The 13,293-nt window shown below is 46.4% G+C and overlaps 1 protein-coding gene and 1 long non-coding RNA gene across 2 annotated transcripts in view; one reads left to right on the top strand and one right to left on the bottom strand.

Moving 5' to 3' along the window:
* The window catches only part of LOC119178440 (patched domain-containing protein), a 137,272-nt gene that overhangs the window by 73,771 nt on the left and 50,208 nt on the right, over positions 1-13,293 (bottom strand). The window lies entirely within an intron of this gene.
* Positions 10,700-13,293, top strand: part of LOC142785097 (uncharacterized) — a 60,415-nt gene continuing 57,821 nt past the window's right edge. The window contains exon 1 of the long non-coding RNA XR_012888850.1: positions 10,700-11,006. This is a non-coding gene — a long non-coding RNA (uncharacterized LOC142785097). The remainder of the gene's footprint in view (positions 11,007-13,293) is intronic.

Genomic DNA, 13,293 nt, shown 5'->3' with positions numbered 1-13,293 from the left:
AGTAAACCCCTTTTGTCGCCTAAGGGGACCATTTGCAGAAAGGAGTGGCGCTGATGACACACGGCACCGTGCTACTGTTTTAGGCGGTGCCTCAGAAGAACGCTGCAGAAAAAATGGCGCTGTTTGTGGAAGCGGCAAGATTGGAAATATTAAAAAGAATCTGCGCATGTACATCACATTCAGCGACGCCGGAGCATAAAACCGTTTTTTTTATTGTTTGGTGGCTTATAATGCGCATACCTCTAATTTTCTTTCGCTTTTTTGCGTTTTTAGCAGCAACTTAAGTTTGTCTGGCAACTATGAACAGTCGGTCTTTTGCTGTTTTTGTTTTTGTTTCTCGATATGCGAGGTGCCCATGCATGTCGGGTTTTACAGGCCCGATCTTAACACACACTAAACAAGCAAGCGGTACGCGTGCGACAACGCGTAGCGTGAGTGACCGTATAATCTGAATGTCTGTGTCAAGTTGTCAATTTTGCTGTGAACTTGCGCCCGTGTACGCAAAATACCGGCGTCGGTGAGGCTCTCGGAAATCGCCTGGTACACTCCACCGTTGTGCTTTTGCCCTCGCAAGGCGTCCAAATGGTCCTCCCATGGCTTTATCAGCGCCCAGGTCTCCTTTTCAGTCCACTGGACGCGCGGTTTATTCTTCACCGACTGAGCCGACTCCATTGTTACAAGATACTACGTCGCCGATACAGCAACTGCCGCTGCCAACCCTAACATGATCGCGCTAGTGACGTAATGCAGGCGTTTGAGAGTATGGACAGACTATAGGCCTTCACTTTTCAACAAATCGCACTGCTGCTGAAAATGAAAACATTTTCCCAGCGCAAAAAAAAAATACTGACAGCGCACCACAGTGTTGCGACACGTTTTCTTCTATTGATAAATTATGCACACTGTATGCGAGAGTACTCCCTTTTTCCTGCCAGAAAAGTAGATGCGGGATCTGCTTTTGCGAAAAGGATCTTTGCCGGAAAGAAGTTACTGCTTTGTCGTGTGTCACTGCGCCCGAACGCCTTTCCGAAAGATGTCCCCTTGTCTAAAGGACTTCAGGGTGCCCGTGTGTCAGGGGCATTATATGCTTCGCCCACTGGCAGTTTAGCCTCCGCAATATTCTATACCGCCAGAAAAAGACCTGTCAAATATATGTTTACATGCATATATCGCGTGCCTAGAATTTTATTTCAAAGGCCGGTGCTCAATGATTCCTCGAAAGGAAGGTACCATAGTTTGTGCGGATCATTTTCTGCTTGTGTCGCTGGACCAATGTGACCCAGGACTTTCCAGCGATAACGAACTACACTCGTCAACGGCAACGCATTTCTTCCTGCTTCATAGCTACCACGTGAGTAGCACAAATATCTGAGTATCCGCATAGCTATGCATATACCACTCACCACAAGGAGCCACCGAAGTCCGCCAATGAGTGCTACTTGCAAAGGCAAATAAACAGTCCTCGCGCGTAGCGTACGTCGATGTGCCACAAACTCCACGTCAACGTGCGCCTCACATTCGTCGCTACGTCTTCACGAAATAGCGGCGTTAATTGTTCCCCGCAGCTTTAAAGGATGCACGGCGACACTACCATTGTAAAATATGTAAATAGATGACCGGTTATCTCCAACTGGGGCATTCGTGCCTAGCTTCCGACGGGAAATCAAGCAAGCGATTAGCCGGCATGAATTAAGCGCAGCTGATCCACAAGGGACCCCGTGACCACCATTTAAACACCACTCCAAACTTTTCCTTCATGTGCCGACTACGCAGGCTCGGTAACATCTCCCTCCAGAATCCTGGAGCCGGTGGAACGTTGATCACAGCTCTCTGCAGAATTTGTGAAACTATGGCACTCAGAAAGGGCAAAAAAAAAATCACAGCATATCCACGAAGTGAATGATGATGAGTGGGGCGAAGCGGTCATCTGTCCGTCTATCTGCATGTATGTATGCATGTATGCATGTATGTATGTATGTATGTATGTATGTATGTATGTATGTATGTATGTATGTATGTATGTATGTATGTATGTATGTATGTATGTATGTATGTATGCATGCATGCATGTATGTATGTATGTATGTATGTATGTATGTATGTATGTATGTATGTATGTATGTATGTACTCGTGGATATGCTGGGCTGCCTACGCCGCCGGATGGACGTAGGATTGCCCTAGCCCATAAGAAGCTTCACCCCTAAAAACTAAATCTCGTCTAACCACGCCCACCCGACGCAGCTGAATCATTCTGCGTTTTTAGACAACACGGACGCTTAGACAACACGGGCGCTTACTTACAGGTGCGGGCTTTCATGTTTGATAAGAAAATAGATGCACGAGTAAAAAGCCATAAAACAGAAGATGTATATGCATACGTCCCCTCCTCCTTTCTCCCCCCCCCCCCAATCTACCTGCTCTCCTCGAGTAGCTTTACTTCTTTGGCTGATATGGCCAAAGGTGGATGGCTTATGCACAGGGACGTCCTAGTGTTAGCAACTAGCTTGCCTTTGCGTTTTGCTACAAATTTTTTTCTCTTTCTTTCTTTTTTCCTTTCTTTCTTTCTTTCTTTCTTTCTTTCTACCCATGGGGGCTTGTAATGCAAAGGAGACAAGGAGGCGCGGGCGCACGACTGCGAGGATGACTTGTTGGACTTATCTCGAAAGAGCGCGCCATCGACACTGCCGGCGAAGGAGGTCGCCAGCACACGTGAGCGCCGGCGAAAGCTCCGTCTCGCGGACAAGGCCGAGCAAGCGAACGGGACGCGCCGGCCGAGTCGCGAGAAAACGGGGACTCTCGGCTGTGGTCGGCCCGACCGGAAGGCCAGGCCCACGTGCCACTGTAGGAGCCGCCGCGTGCGCCGAACAGTGCGGGACACAGAGATCGGCGCGACACCGTGATGCGGCCGTCGATTAGCGAGCGGCCGAGCGATGCTCAGAGATATGCGACACCGGTGCACGAGTAGGCTGTTGTCTGACTGTGTTTTCTCTCTAGCTCTGTTGTCCTTGTTTGTTTTGTTTGATCACTGTGTTTTTCTCATCCTTATTTTTTTTATTTCATATTTTAAGCTGGAAAGAACGCCCCGCCCCGTCTCCAGTGTAAGTGGCTTTTGAAACCTCGACGTGGGCAGATAGGGTAATTACGGAAAGGCCATGAGAATTCAGTCTTAATATATATCCCTCCCTCTTGTTTTTTTATATTTTTGTTTATTGTTTTTCAGTAACTTCCCGCTGCCCCTATATCGCACGTTTCCGTTATTATTTGTATAAGGCTTCACAGTCATGCTTTATATAAGATGCTAGCTTTCTTCTGCTCATTTCTTCCCTATAGGATTGGTGGCAGCAGGTGTTACCAAACGGGAAAGAAGAAGTGGGCATTTATTTACATGTGAGTGACTAATACATCTGCATTATTATCCTGGCGTGTCTACAACATTACGTAAAAAATGAGAGGATTACTCTAATTTAAGAATAAATTCCTTTCTTTATTTAAATAATTGTATCCATTAGATGAATCACCACAATTTCCTAGGTCATCGGTAACCTTCCTATCATATAATCTCCATTATTCCAAAACTGCACGATATTTTATAAAACCACTCAATTTTCGGCCAATCCTCCCCAGGGTGTATGCGCCACAAGCAATAGGTGAACAAGAACAAGGACAGAGTGCAGCGATCGGGCATTGGGTTTAGAATTGACTTCAAGAAAAAAAAAAGATAATTTCCAGGAGGCTTTTTCCAATCGGGGGGTAAGTTGTCGTCACGTTTGTGCGCACGCCGCAACCTCTTTAAAGCCACGTAATTTGGTTTATAACGATTAGAACAAGTTAACGATAACGTTGCGACTATGGAAACGCCTATACGAGAAACGAAGATGGTAATGATACCGATCTGTAGGGCTGAACGCACCAAAATTAGCATATGATTATGAGAAACGCTGTAGTAAAGGGCTCCGGAAATTTCGACCACCTAGGGTTTTTTTAACGTGCACCCAAATCATAGCACACGGGCCTACAGCATTTTCGCTCCATCAATAATGCAGCCGCCGATGCCGGGATTCCAACCCGCAATCTGCAGGTCAGCAGCCGAGTACCTTAGCCACTAGACCACCACGGCGGGGCAAACCAAGATGGTAATAAGATATGATTACTTCGAATGCTATAGCGAAGGTTACGCAAGATGAAAGTCCGATCTAACAGCAGCAACAATTGCCACACTTCAGTAATAAAATCACTGAACGTATATTGCTCGCGAAAGAAGTAGACTGTTTTCGGTGGTCGGTTGTACACGCAATGAACTTTTACCGCACCGATAGCTCCTTCCTGTTCCTCCCACATTTTCATAACTCGTTATCCACCTTCATGGCAGCAAGCCAGACATGCGTCTTATTGATCTTCATATCTTCCCTACGTCCTCCACCCTCATCCTTCTCAACGTTCGGTGCGGTAGTGTTGAAGGTGTGCACTGACCAGTGGCCGCCGTACTGCTGTACACAAAGCATAGTGAAAGGCACGCTTTCTTATCTCGTTCTGCTTGTCTTCAGAACAGTGAAGCTGCGCATTGTACAACAAAATGACGTACGATGACGTGAATACCCTCCATACGGCGCGGGACGCGCCTATGTTTCCCGCACGCAACAATTTAATACTTCATCAACTTATCACATGTACGGAGCGTGTCGTTAGAACGGTCCTGTTCGGCGAGGAAGCTATTAGATTGTTCGTTATCGCTTCAGCGCGCCTTGAAGTCTCGCTGCGCCGTCAATGTGGCAGAGCCTTGGTCAAGCAGGAACTTTGAACGGGAGCCAAGAAAACAGTGGCTGCGCAGGCGTGCGTTTGTACTTTCCTCGTAGAACGACAGAGAGAGAGAGAGAGAAAATGCAAGGTCGTCTTCAGTCAACAACATGTCTCAACGCTTGTCGACACGACCACGTATACACAGCGCTTATAACTTCTTAATGGGCAGTGGATGTCTTGAAAGCTGGAGGAAACAAATGCAAGAACAAGCTTGTGTACGCTGGTCTATGTGAATGGTCGAGTCCACACAATTATATTGTCACCAATGCACTTACTTGCCCTATCGTTAAATGCAGGCGAAGCTGTCTTCTTTTAGTATTTGTTAAACTACCGGTTGATCCAGGAGGTTGATTGGCGATGCCGTAATCTTCCGATTCACAGGCCATCAAAGAGGCATCAGCTTGAAGTCAAGCTACATTGCTTTCCTTATCACCAATGTAAATCTGCTTATGGGAGCGTTATACGCATTCGACGTAGGTGTTGCTGAGGGCTTAGCCATTGCTGAGTTATTGAGTCGATTGATAAAACTCATTTGTCCACAATAAATAGACCTTTGCCTTGCATGGAGTTCGACAGCAAGAAGTCCGGGGTATATTTCTGAATGCAATGTATACAGTAAGCGACACAACATGCCATATGAATCAGTGCACTTTTGAAAAAGAACATTCCGCAAAGATATTGCAAAAAAAAAATTTGAGGACGCATTAAGGCAAACGCTTCAGAGTGCCTTAGTGTCATGGTACAACATACAATGAATACGGCAGAAGGATTTTCTTCATCGGAGTGCCAAACCTGGGGTATATATGGAAGAAGGCAGGTCCGTAAAGCCACGAAACACTTGAACATATATTCGAATTACTTTTAATATCTGTACTTTTATCCGAGCTACTTTTAATAAAATATTTGCAAAGTAACCTCATTACTTTTTTTTCAAGAGTAACAGTGAATAATGTCATTACTTTCGGCCAGCTGTAAATGGTAATGTAACTTATTTACGTTTTAGGGGCAACTTTGCCATCTACAAGCTGTTTGCTTAGTATGAGTCTTCAGCAGAAAGAATTTATTGGCTGTGGGCGCACCTGTAGCCATGCCAAGACCTCCCAGTAAAGATTCCGCCCGGGCGCCTCATTTCACAAAATTCGGGGAAACGTACTCGGGGCATTTTTCTTGAAAGTGCAACGCAGACGGTAGAGCCACTACGACTCCTGTCATGAAGGCGACGTGTGTCTATTCCGTAGCAACAGTATTGCTTCATCCCCAAGAACGTTGGAGGTGGCTTGCGAAGTAGACTGCTACGCATCGACGCATGAAGGAGGCCGAGCTTTAGGAGCGCTCGCTAGTTGGAAGTTCGCGTTGGTTTAAAGAGCAACTACAAATTTTCATCGACGGTGAGCGAACTGGGAAGAGTGTTGGTAGCGTGCCCACTGCCCACCGACAACTAACACTTGCAAAAACCCTGGCACGGTGCCTGTCGTCGAACTCTCGCACCTACGAAAACGCTCGAAAACGCTCGGCAAAAGGATTGATTGAGTAATACACTTTGTTACTGAGACGAGAAATTCCCCAAGTCGACTCCATACAAAGCAGTCAAGACCGTCCGCAGCCTTGTTACTGCCGCTGCCATGGACCTTACCAACAGTCATCGAACATGTTCTTTTAACGGTAGAGGCGTAGCGCCGAATCTGATTAATTTCAGGTGATGACGTCGGATGACGTCATGAAGACGTCAAGTGAGGTGGCTTTGGTACTGTCATTGTTATCGACTCCGGCCATTATTCTGGGCCTAAAGCACTCCCCTCGTGAGCTGACTGAGTGCCATCCTTTCGGAATTCTTCGCTCCTTTTTTTTTAATTTAGTTATTCCATTCCACGATCGTCCTTTTTCCTGAGAACTAAAGAACAATGGGCATCTTGCGGGAAACTTTCCACAGTTGGAAAAATCGCCGGAACGCAACACGGTGCAAGGAAAATCGGAGCTGCACGTTCCACACTAATTGTGAAAGTTAGTACAATATCGTAGAATGGGAGGGCTTTCAATACTAAATAACGATAAGTGCTCATGTTCCCTGTGACTTGGACGCATTTGTGGAAAAAAGTGGAGACCTGAACATTGCTAGATTCAGGCAAACCTTGACGTGCCGATAAAGATGAAGTGTAGGTTGCTGTCATGTGAAAATTTTTCTCCCCTTTTCACACATCGAAATTTTCAAATTTTGCGCATGCATCCGCATGGGCGTACATTCAAACACAGGCATCGATGTACTATACAGAGGTGCTCGGACATCGCCTGAAAAATACTCTTGGCCCCTGATTGTGAGAGACGGTATTGGTTCATATGCTATTAACAATTGTTACGACACGAATACTTCATTTACCTGTGCTTACAGTTCGATCAATTTAGAGTCGTGGATATATCTGGTATGCGCTAAAAACTTTAATAAAGTCGATCTATATATGGAAACTGAAGTTCTCAAAGCGCGCCGAATGTACACAGCCCAAAAGTGACACACCTGAGCATTCAAGCCGTCGAGTACGATGTTGTGAAGCCCTCTTTCGTCCTTCTCTGCCTCTTTCTCTTTGCACACTATTTTATAACGAAATAAATCCCTTTGTTTCACTACAGCAGTCCTATAAGTTTTTAGAGATTTTTTGTATCGAACATATTGATTGATTGATATGTGGGGTTTAACGTCCCAAAACCACTATATGATTATGAGAGACGCCGTAGTGGAGGGCTCCGGAAATTTAGACCACCTGGGGTTCTTTAACGTGCACCCAAATCTGAGCACACGGGCCTACAACATTTCCGCCTCCATCGGAAATGCAGCCGCCGCAGCCGTATCGAACATATAGAATCAACATTTATTCATTTATGTTCGATCGCAGTTCATCGAGAACAACACAGAAGACGAACTGGAAAATGGCAGTATACCTGTAGTTAACGCTTGGCAGATCAGAGGCGAAAGCCTGATGCTCTCAGAAGAAACTCGCTAAATCACATATGTGTTCTCTGTAGATTAGAGTGCCTGCCATTTCCCGTACCTTTATGTACTTCGCCTGGTGTTGCGCACTACCTCCAGGATCGGCTCATCTTCGACATAGCGCCGATGTCATCAGATAGCGTCATACAGACACCAAGTAATGTGATTTCGGCACCCTCACTGTTGTCACCTCCAGACGCCGGATTTCAAGACGTGTAGGTCTTTTGCCACAGTGCGTGGAATGGCCTTGTAATATTTCTAGATACCGTAGCCCTATGTTTACCTTTCAAGCTGCCCGCTTTCTGAATGACGCAATATTTCCGTTCATAACAACACATCGTCGTTGAAGACTGCAGTATTTCCAGTGCTTCGACCAGCGGACAACTACAGATACTGTTTTTTTTTATCTTACTGCGTCATAAAACCAGTGAACGCAGGAGGCAAAGAACAACAGAACAAATCGTGGCTACCGCAAATGGCTGGCAAACTAGCGCTTGTGCGAACCATTGTCCAGCTAGATATCCCAAATGTCCAATGAGAAAGGGCAGAAAAGAAGCGCTAAGAAATGTTTCAATTATTCGCCTCACAGAGCCAGCCAACTCGCCGAAGCAAATTTGCCGGTGGACAATTTCGATCTTGTCAGTGTTTTCGATCGAGACGACCTGATGCCACAGCGCGTTAGATTGATGAGAGAATCACAAGAACGAGAACTCGATTGGCCGTGATTCAGGGCGTGAGTCCAGCGCGAAGACGAGCAAGGACGCCCGAAAGTCGACGAGAGATTTCCTGCGATCATTAAGCTCCTCGCAGTAGTTTAGCAATGCACGCCATTGAAGCACGGCAGGCCCTGCACGAATATTTGAGCCGGTAGCCCTATATCCTTGAAAGACTCCACTGGCGCGCGTTATTGACGCTCAAGCGACCGCCTCCGCAACCGATACTGCGTGCGGTGAAGCCGTGGAAGGTTACCAGGCAGGCAACCAAGCCACTCTCGCCAGAAAACACAGATATTATCACGTCCGCGCCTTCAGCAATGAAAGACCGTGGCTCCGGATCAACGCACCTTTTTAGTTGAGTGACGACGTCCATGGGTAGAAAACAAACAAACAGACAAGCAGACAAGCAGATACAGAAAACGAGATCAAAAAATTTGCCGGTGTATGAGTTTCTCGTCTAGCATGGAGCAATTGCCAACCAACTTTCACTTTGTGGCTCGAGAACGCATACGCAAGTAGCCTGGCATGCAAAGCCGAGTATAGATTGAAATCACTACGTTTGGTAGAGGTTGGCAACCTCGGGCGCTCCGAGGGTCGACGCAAGGTCTATTCAAATAGGTTGCGAAAGTTCAGGGGAAAAGTGGTTCAGAAGATATTGCCGGTGAAATCAGCATGGGGAGTTGTGAGAGCTGCGATTGAAGCGAGACTAGGTCCGGAGGAAACAAACATTATATTGAAAAAACATGTTTGATTCAAAGTCGAAGCAATCGCTATGTTTTACGAATGAAATCTTTTTTCCCCGACAGTATACGAGGCGTAATGAGCAAAGAATTTATGAAAGTTTTTTGTTATTACGATTTTTTCTGGAGTTCTCTGCCCGCGCTATTATTGGTCAGCCATTGAACATATGACACTGTCATCTGTTCCTCATTTGCTTGCGTTCTTTGCTGTAAGCGGAATCGTGAGGTACATTTTATCTTCGATGAACGTCTTGAGTGCAGTGTCCAACGGACAGCGGACGATGCGGATTACATTTAACGCCGAGTGCTTTCGTCGGTACCTGCGGAAACGATGTGCTGCGCGAGGATGCAGCAACAACAAACGTATGCGTGGTGACCCACGTTTTCTAGGTAAGAAAGACGCAATATTCAAAATACAGTGCTCACTAGACTTTCAACACTCAGTATTCTTGCAGCCTGGTTTCCTTCTTGAGCATGCAGTGTCTGTATACGATTATTCGCGTCGTCTGTGAGAATATCACCAAGTTATCTGTCATGCTACAGTTCACCTGTCTGCATTCGCATAGCGGTAATTTATCGGAGCGTAATGCAAAAAAAAAAAGCATAACGTAAGTAGTGTCCACAGAAGTTCTTGTGCTTATTACCATTTCGTGCAGCGTAATAAATCTGAGTTATTGTGACCGTTGAATAAAACTAAATTGTATTAATTTTGGCGCCACTAGGCATTATTTCTTGCCCCGCCGCGGTGGTCTAGTGGCTAAGGTACTCGGCTGCTGACCCGCAGGGCGCGGGTTCGAATCCCGGCTGCGGCGGCTGCATTTCCGATGGAGGCGGAAATGTTGTAGGCCCGTGTGCTCAGATTTGGGTGCACGTTAAAGAACCCCAGGTGGTCTAAATTTCCGGAGCCCTCCACTACGGCGTCTCTCATAATCATATAGTGGTTTTGGGACGTTAAACCCCACATATCAATCAATCATTATTTCTTGCTGGTAAAACTGAAGATTACAAGCATTGTACTTAATGAAGAACCTGCGGATGTGTGAAGCAAATAAGCAACGCGTCAGATATGACAGGTTTACGCTGTTGGTTGTTTGAATCCATTGGCGAAAAATGCCACGAACGCCGAATGATTGTACGAAGAATAAGTTTGCTTGTAAACCTGTGGCAAGGTGAACGGTAGTACACTTAAACATCACTATCTAGTCATGAGTCGGCATTGGATTGGCCGGTGTTGACTTGAAGCGCACTCGTGGAGGACTCGCCGGCGATCGCCTAAGGGCGAGTCCTTAGCGATCAGGGGCCTAAGAAACGTAGATTGAGATCAAAATTCGCGCTAACACATATAAAATGGCGTCACTTGCTTAGCAGCTATTACGTCATATCTGCTTTATTTTTTGTTCCACCGGAAGTGCATCTTCCTCCCACAGATGGCGCTAAGCCCCTTGAGCAGCTGAGTAGCCACCATTTTCTGAACGTATATGGGATACTATGCAGCCTTCGCTACAAGTTGTATGTACCTTGGTCGGCGCACGCATTTCACGCAACTCAGGTTCTTGCGTGCGCAGTGCACAATGCCCTTTTTGCGCTTAGCTTTCGGACGAATTCCACGGTGCCTATCGCCGGCGTTCGAGGTTATCGCGACCTCCTTCGTGTCAATGTCTCGCTGCCGCTAAGCACCTCGTTTCTCCGACATGGCAGCCAAGGTTGATACTACGATCTGTTGCAGTGTGCAGCCACGTCACCCATCTCGGAGGCTTGGTGACCTCCGCTATGTAAGTACAAGGTTATTTTATACCGAGGACAAAGTTACGTAAGGTGCTGCAAGGGGCCAAGACATTTGCTTTCAGTCAACAACGCCATATAGGCGCAGCGTCATAGGTGTACTTCACGGGGGTTCAGAGACGATATATAGAACGGTTTACCTTTACAACCACTGTGGGAAGTTTGGGAGCTACGTTCCACCACTATGACCCCCTACACCACGTTCGCTACGCTAGCGAGTGTATAGTGACGTAATCTGCATATACGTTCGACAACCACCCCACAAGCTTTGACATGCAACATTGTCCTCCCTCAGTGGTGCGTGACTGACTTAATAAATGCGCACGGAAAAATCTGCGCATGCGGTGCACGCCAACTGGAGCAACACACACCCAGAAAGGCTGTGTTAAGGTTACCATTAGAGTTATTTACCATCGGTCGATGTGCTCACGGTTGGATATAAAGAAGCGCTTTCATAATTTTGCGGCGGTCAGCTTGCTAAAGTGAAGCAGATTGCCCACTTTACAATAATTTTGTTGGATAATCATGTGCATCTTTATTCTTTAAGCAGCTAAATGGGGCTCACTTGACGTAGTGTTGAAGTTATAGATAAAAATTGGGTGAGAGTGGGACAAAGACGCCATACTCCGCTAATAGTACCAAAACAGCGTGAATGGGTAATGCCGTCACCGTTCACCAAGATGGAACCTGCGCTGGTTAATTCTTCTTGTTTATACACTTTTTAAATCTCTATCTCTATTTTGAATCTGCCACGCACCCGCAGTCCGAAGCAGAGCATGGCGTCAAAGAAATGATTGGCCGTTAATCCTCCCTTTGGTATATGGAAAGAGTTTACTACTATATATTATCAGCCTGACTGTATGCCCACTGAAGGACAAAGGCACCTTTGATGTTCCGCCAATTAGCCCGGTCCTGTGCTTGCTGCTGCCACGTTACACCCGCAAACTTCTTAATGTCATTTGCCCACCTAACTTTCTGCCTCACCCTCGTGCGACTGCATTCCCTCGAAATCCAATGAGTTACCTTAAATGACGAGCGGTTATGCAGCCAACGCGCTACGTGCCCTGCCCATCTCTTACTCTTAATTATCACTTTGATGTGATGATGTCCTTAAGACTCGTTTGTTCCCTGACCCAATCTGCTCTCTTTCTGCCTCTTAAGGTTACACCTATCATCTTCCTTTTGATTGAGGTACCAGACACTAAAACTTTCTAATGCGGTATTGGCACATAAATCAGCGCAACGTTTTTTTTTTCTCCCTAACATGTCAATGACCTTCCGTTTCGCGGTACAGTGGACCAAACAGTTGCGGGAGGCTCGACTATTTGCATGTCTCACCACCATCTGTACAACTCAGGTTGTTATACTTTAGATTTCTTGCTCAATCTTCGTCGCAGCATTAGAGGCACATTCACTGTGAAATGCATTATGCCGGCCCCACGCAGCTGTATAGATATAGCGGCTGACAACGACGGAGAACTCTTTCAGTACTGCCCGTATATCCTTGAAACAAGGGCGAAGGTCGCATTTGCCAGCAGCGGGAAAATGTGCGCTAGGATAACTGGCCTCGCGCGGGTTCTTCGTGGCACGTGACAGGCCGGCTGCAAATCTTTTCTGAGCAAAGAACGTTCGAATCGCTTCACGAAAAGAGGCTAACGGTTATACGTGCGCTCACTGGCACGAGCAGGCACGCCAGGGCCACTGCCTCTGATTCGAAGATCGTCGCATTGACTGCGGCGGAAAATTTTTTTCATGCGCGCAGCATAATCAGCCCATACATTTGGACTGATTGACCAATCGGCTATTAAACTGCGGCTGACGTCACACGCACGTGCCCACACGCACATCAATGCCTATATACTATACATAAATGATGGGTCTAATAATAACAATTATTACATCTGGTGTTTTACGTCCCGAAACCGCGCTATGATTATGAAAGACGCCGTTGTGAAGGCTTCCGGAAATTTCGGCTATCTCGTGTTCTTAAAGGTGCACTGACATCATACAGTATACAGGCATTTATCACTTCGCCTCCATCAAAAAAAAAAAAAAGACCACCGCAGCCGGGGTTGAGTTCTTGACCTTCGCGTCAGCAGCCCAGCACAATAGCCAGTATACGTTAAACTCATTGGCAAGGAAATATATTTCCTCTAAGAACACACTCCATCCCCCCATGTGTTCCCGTTTCTTATTTTCTACTCATCTTGCCCTTTCATTACGGCGTAAATGTAGCGCAAAAAAGGACAAGGACCAGAAAGTGAACACCACAAGTGC

Source organism: Rhipicephalus microplus, unplaced genomic scaffold (genome assembly GCF_043290135.1).
Source record: "Rhipicephalus microplus isolate Deutch F79 unplaced genomic scaffold, USDA_Rmic scaffold_18, whole genome shotgun sequence".
In the NCBI taxonomy this organism is placed as follows: domain Eukaryota; kingdom Metazoa; phylum Arthropoda; class Arachnida; order Ixodida; family Ixodidae; genus Rhipicephalus; species Rhipicephalus microplus.
The sequence above is the reverse complement of the archived record's forward strand: the minus strand, read 5'-3'. Positions and strand labels throughout refer to the sequence as shown.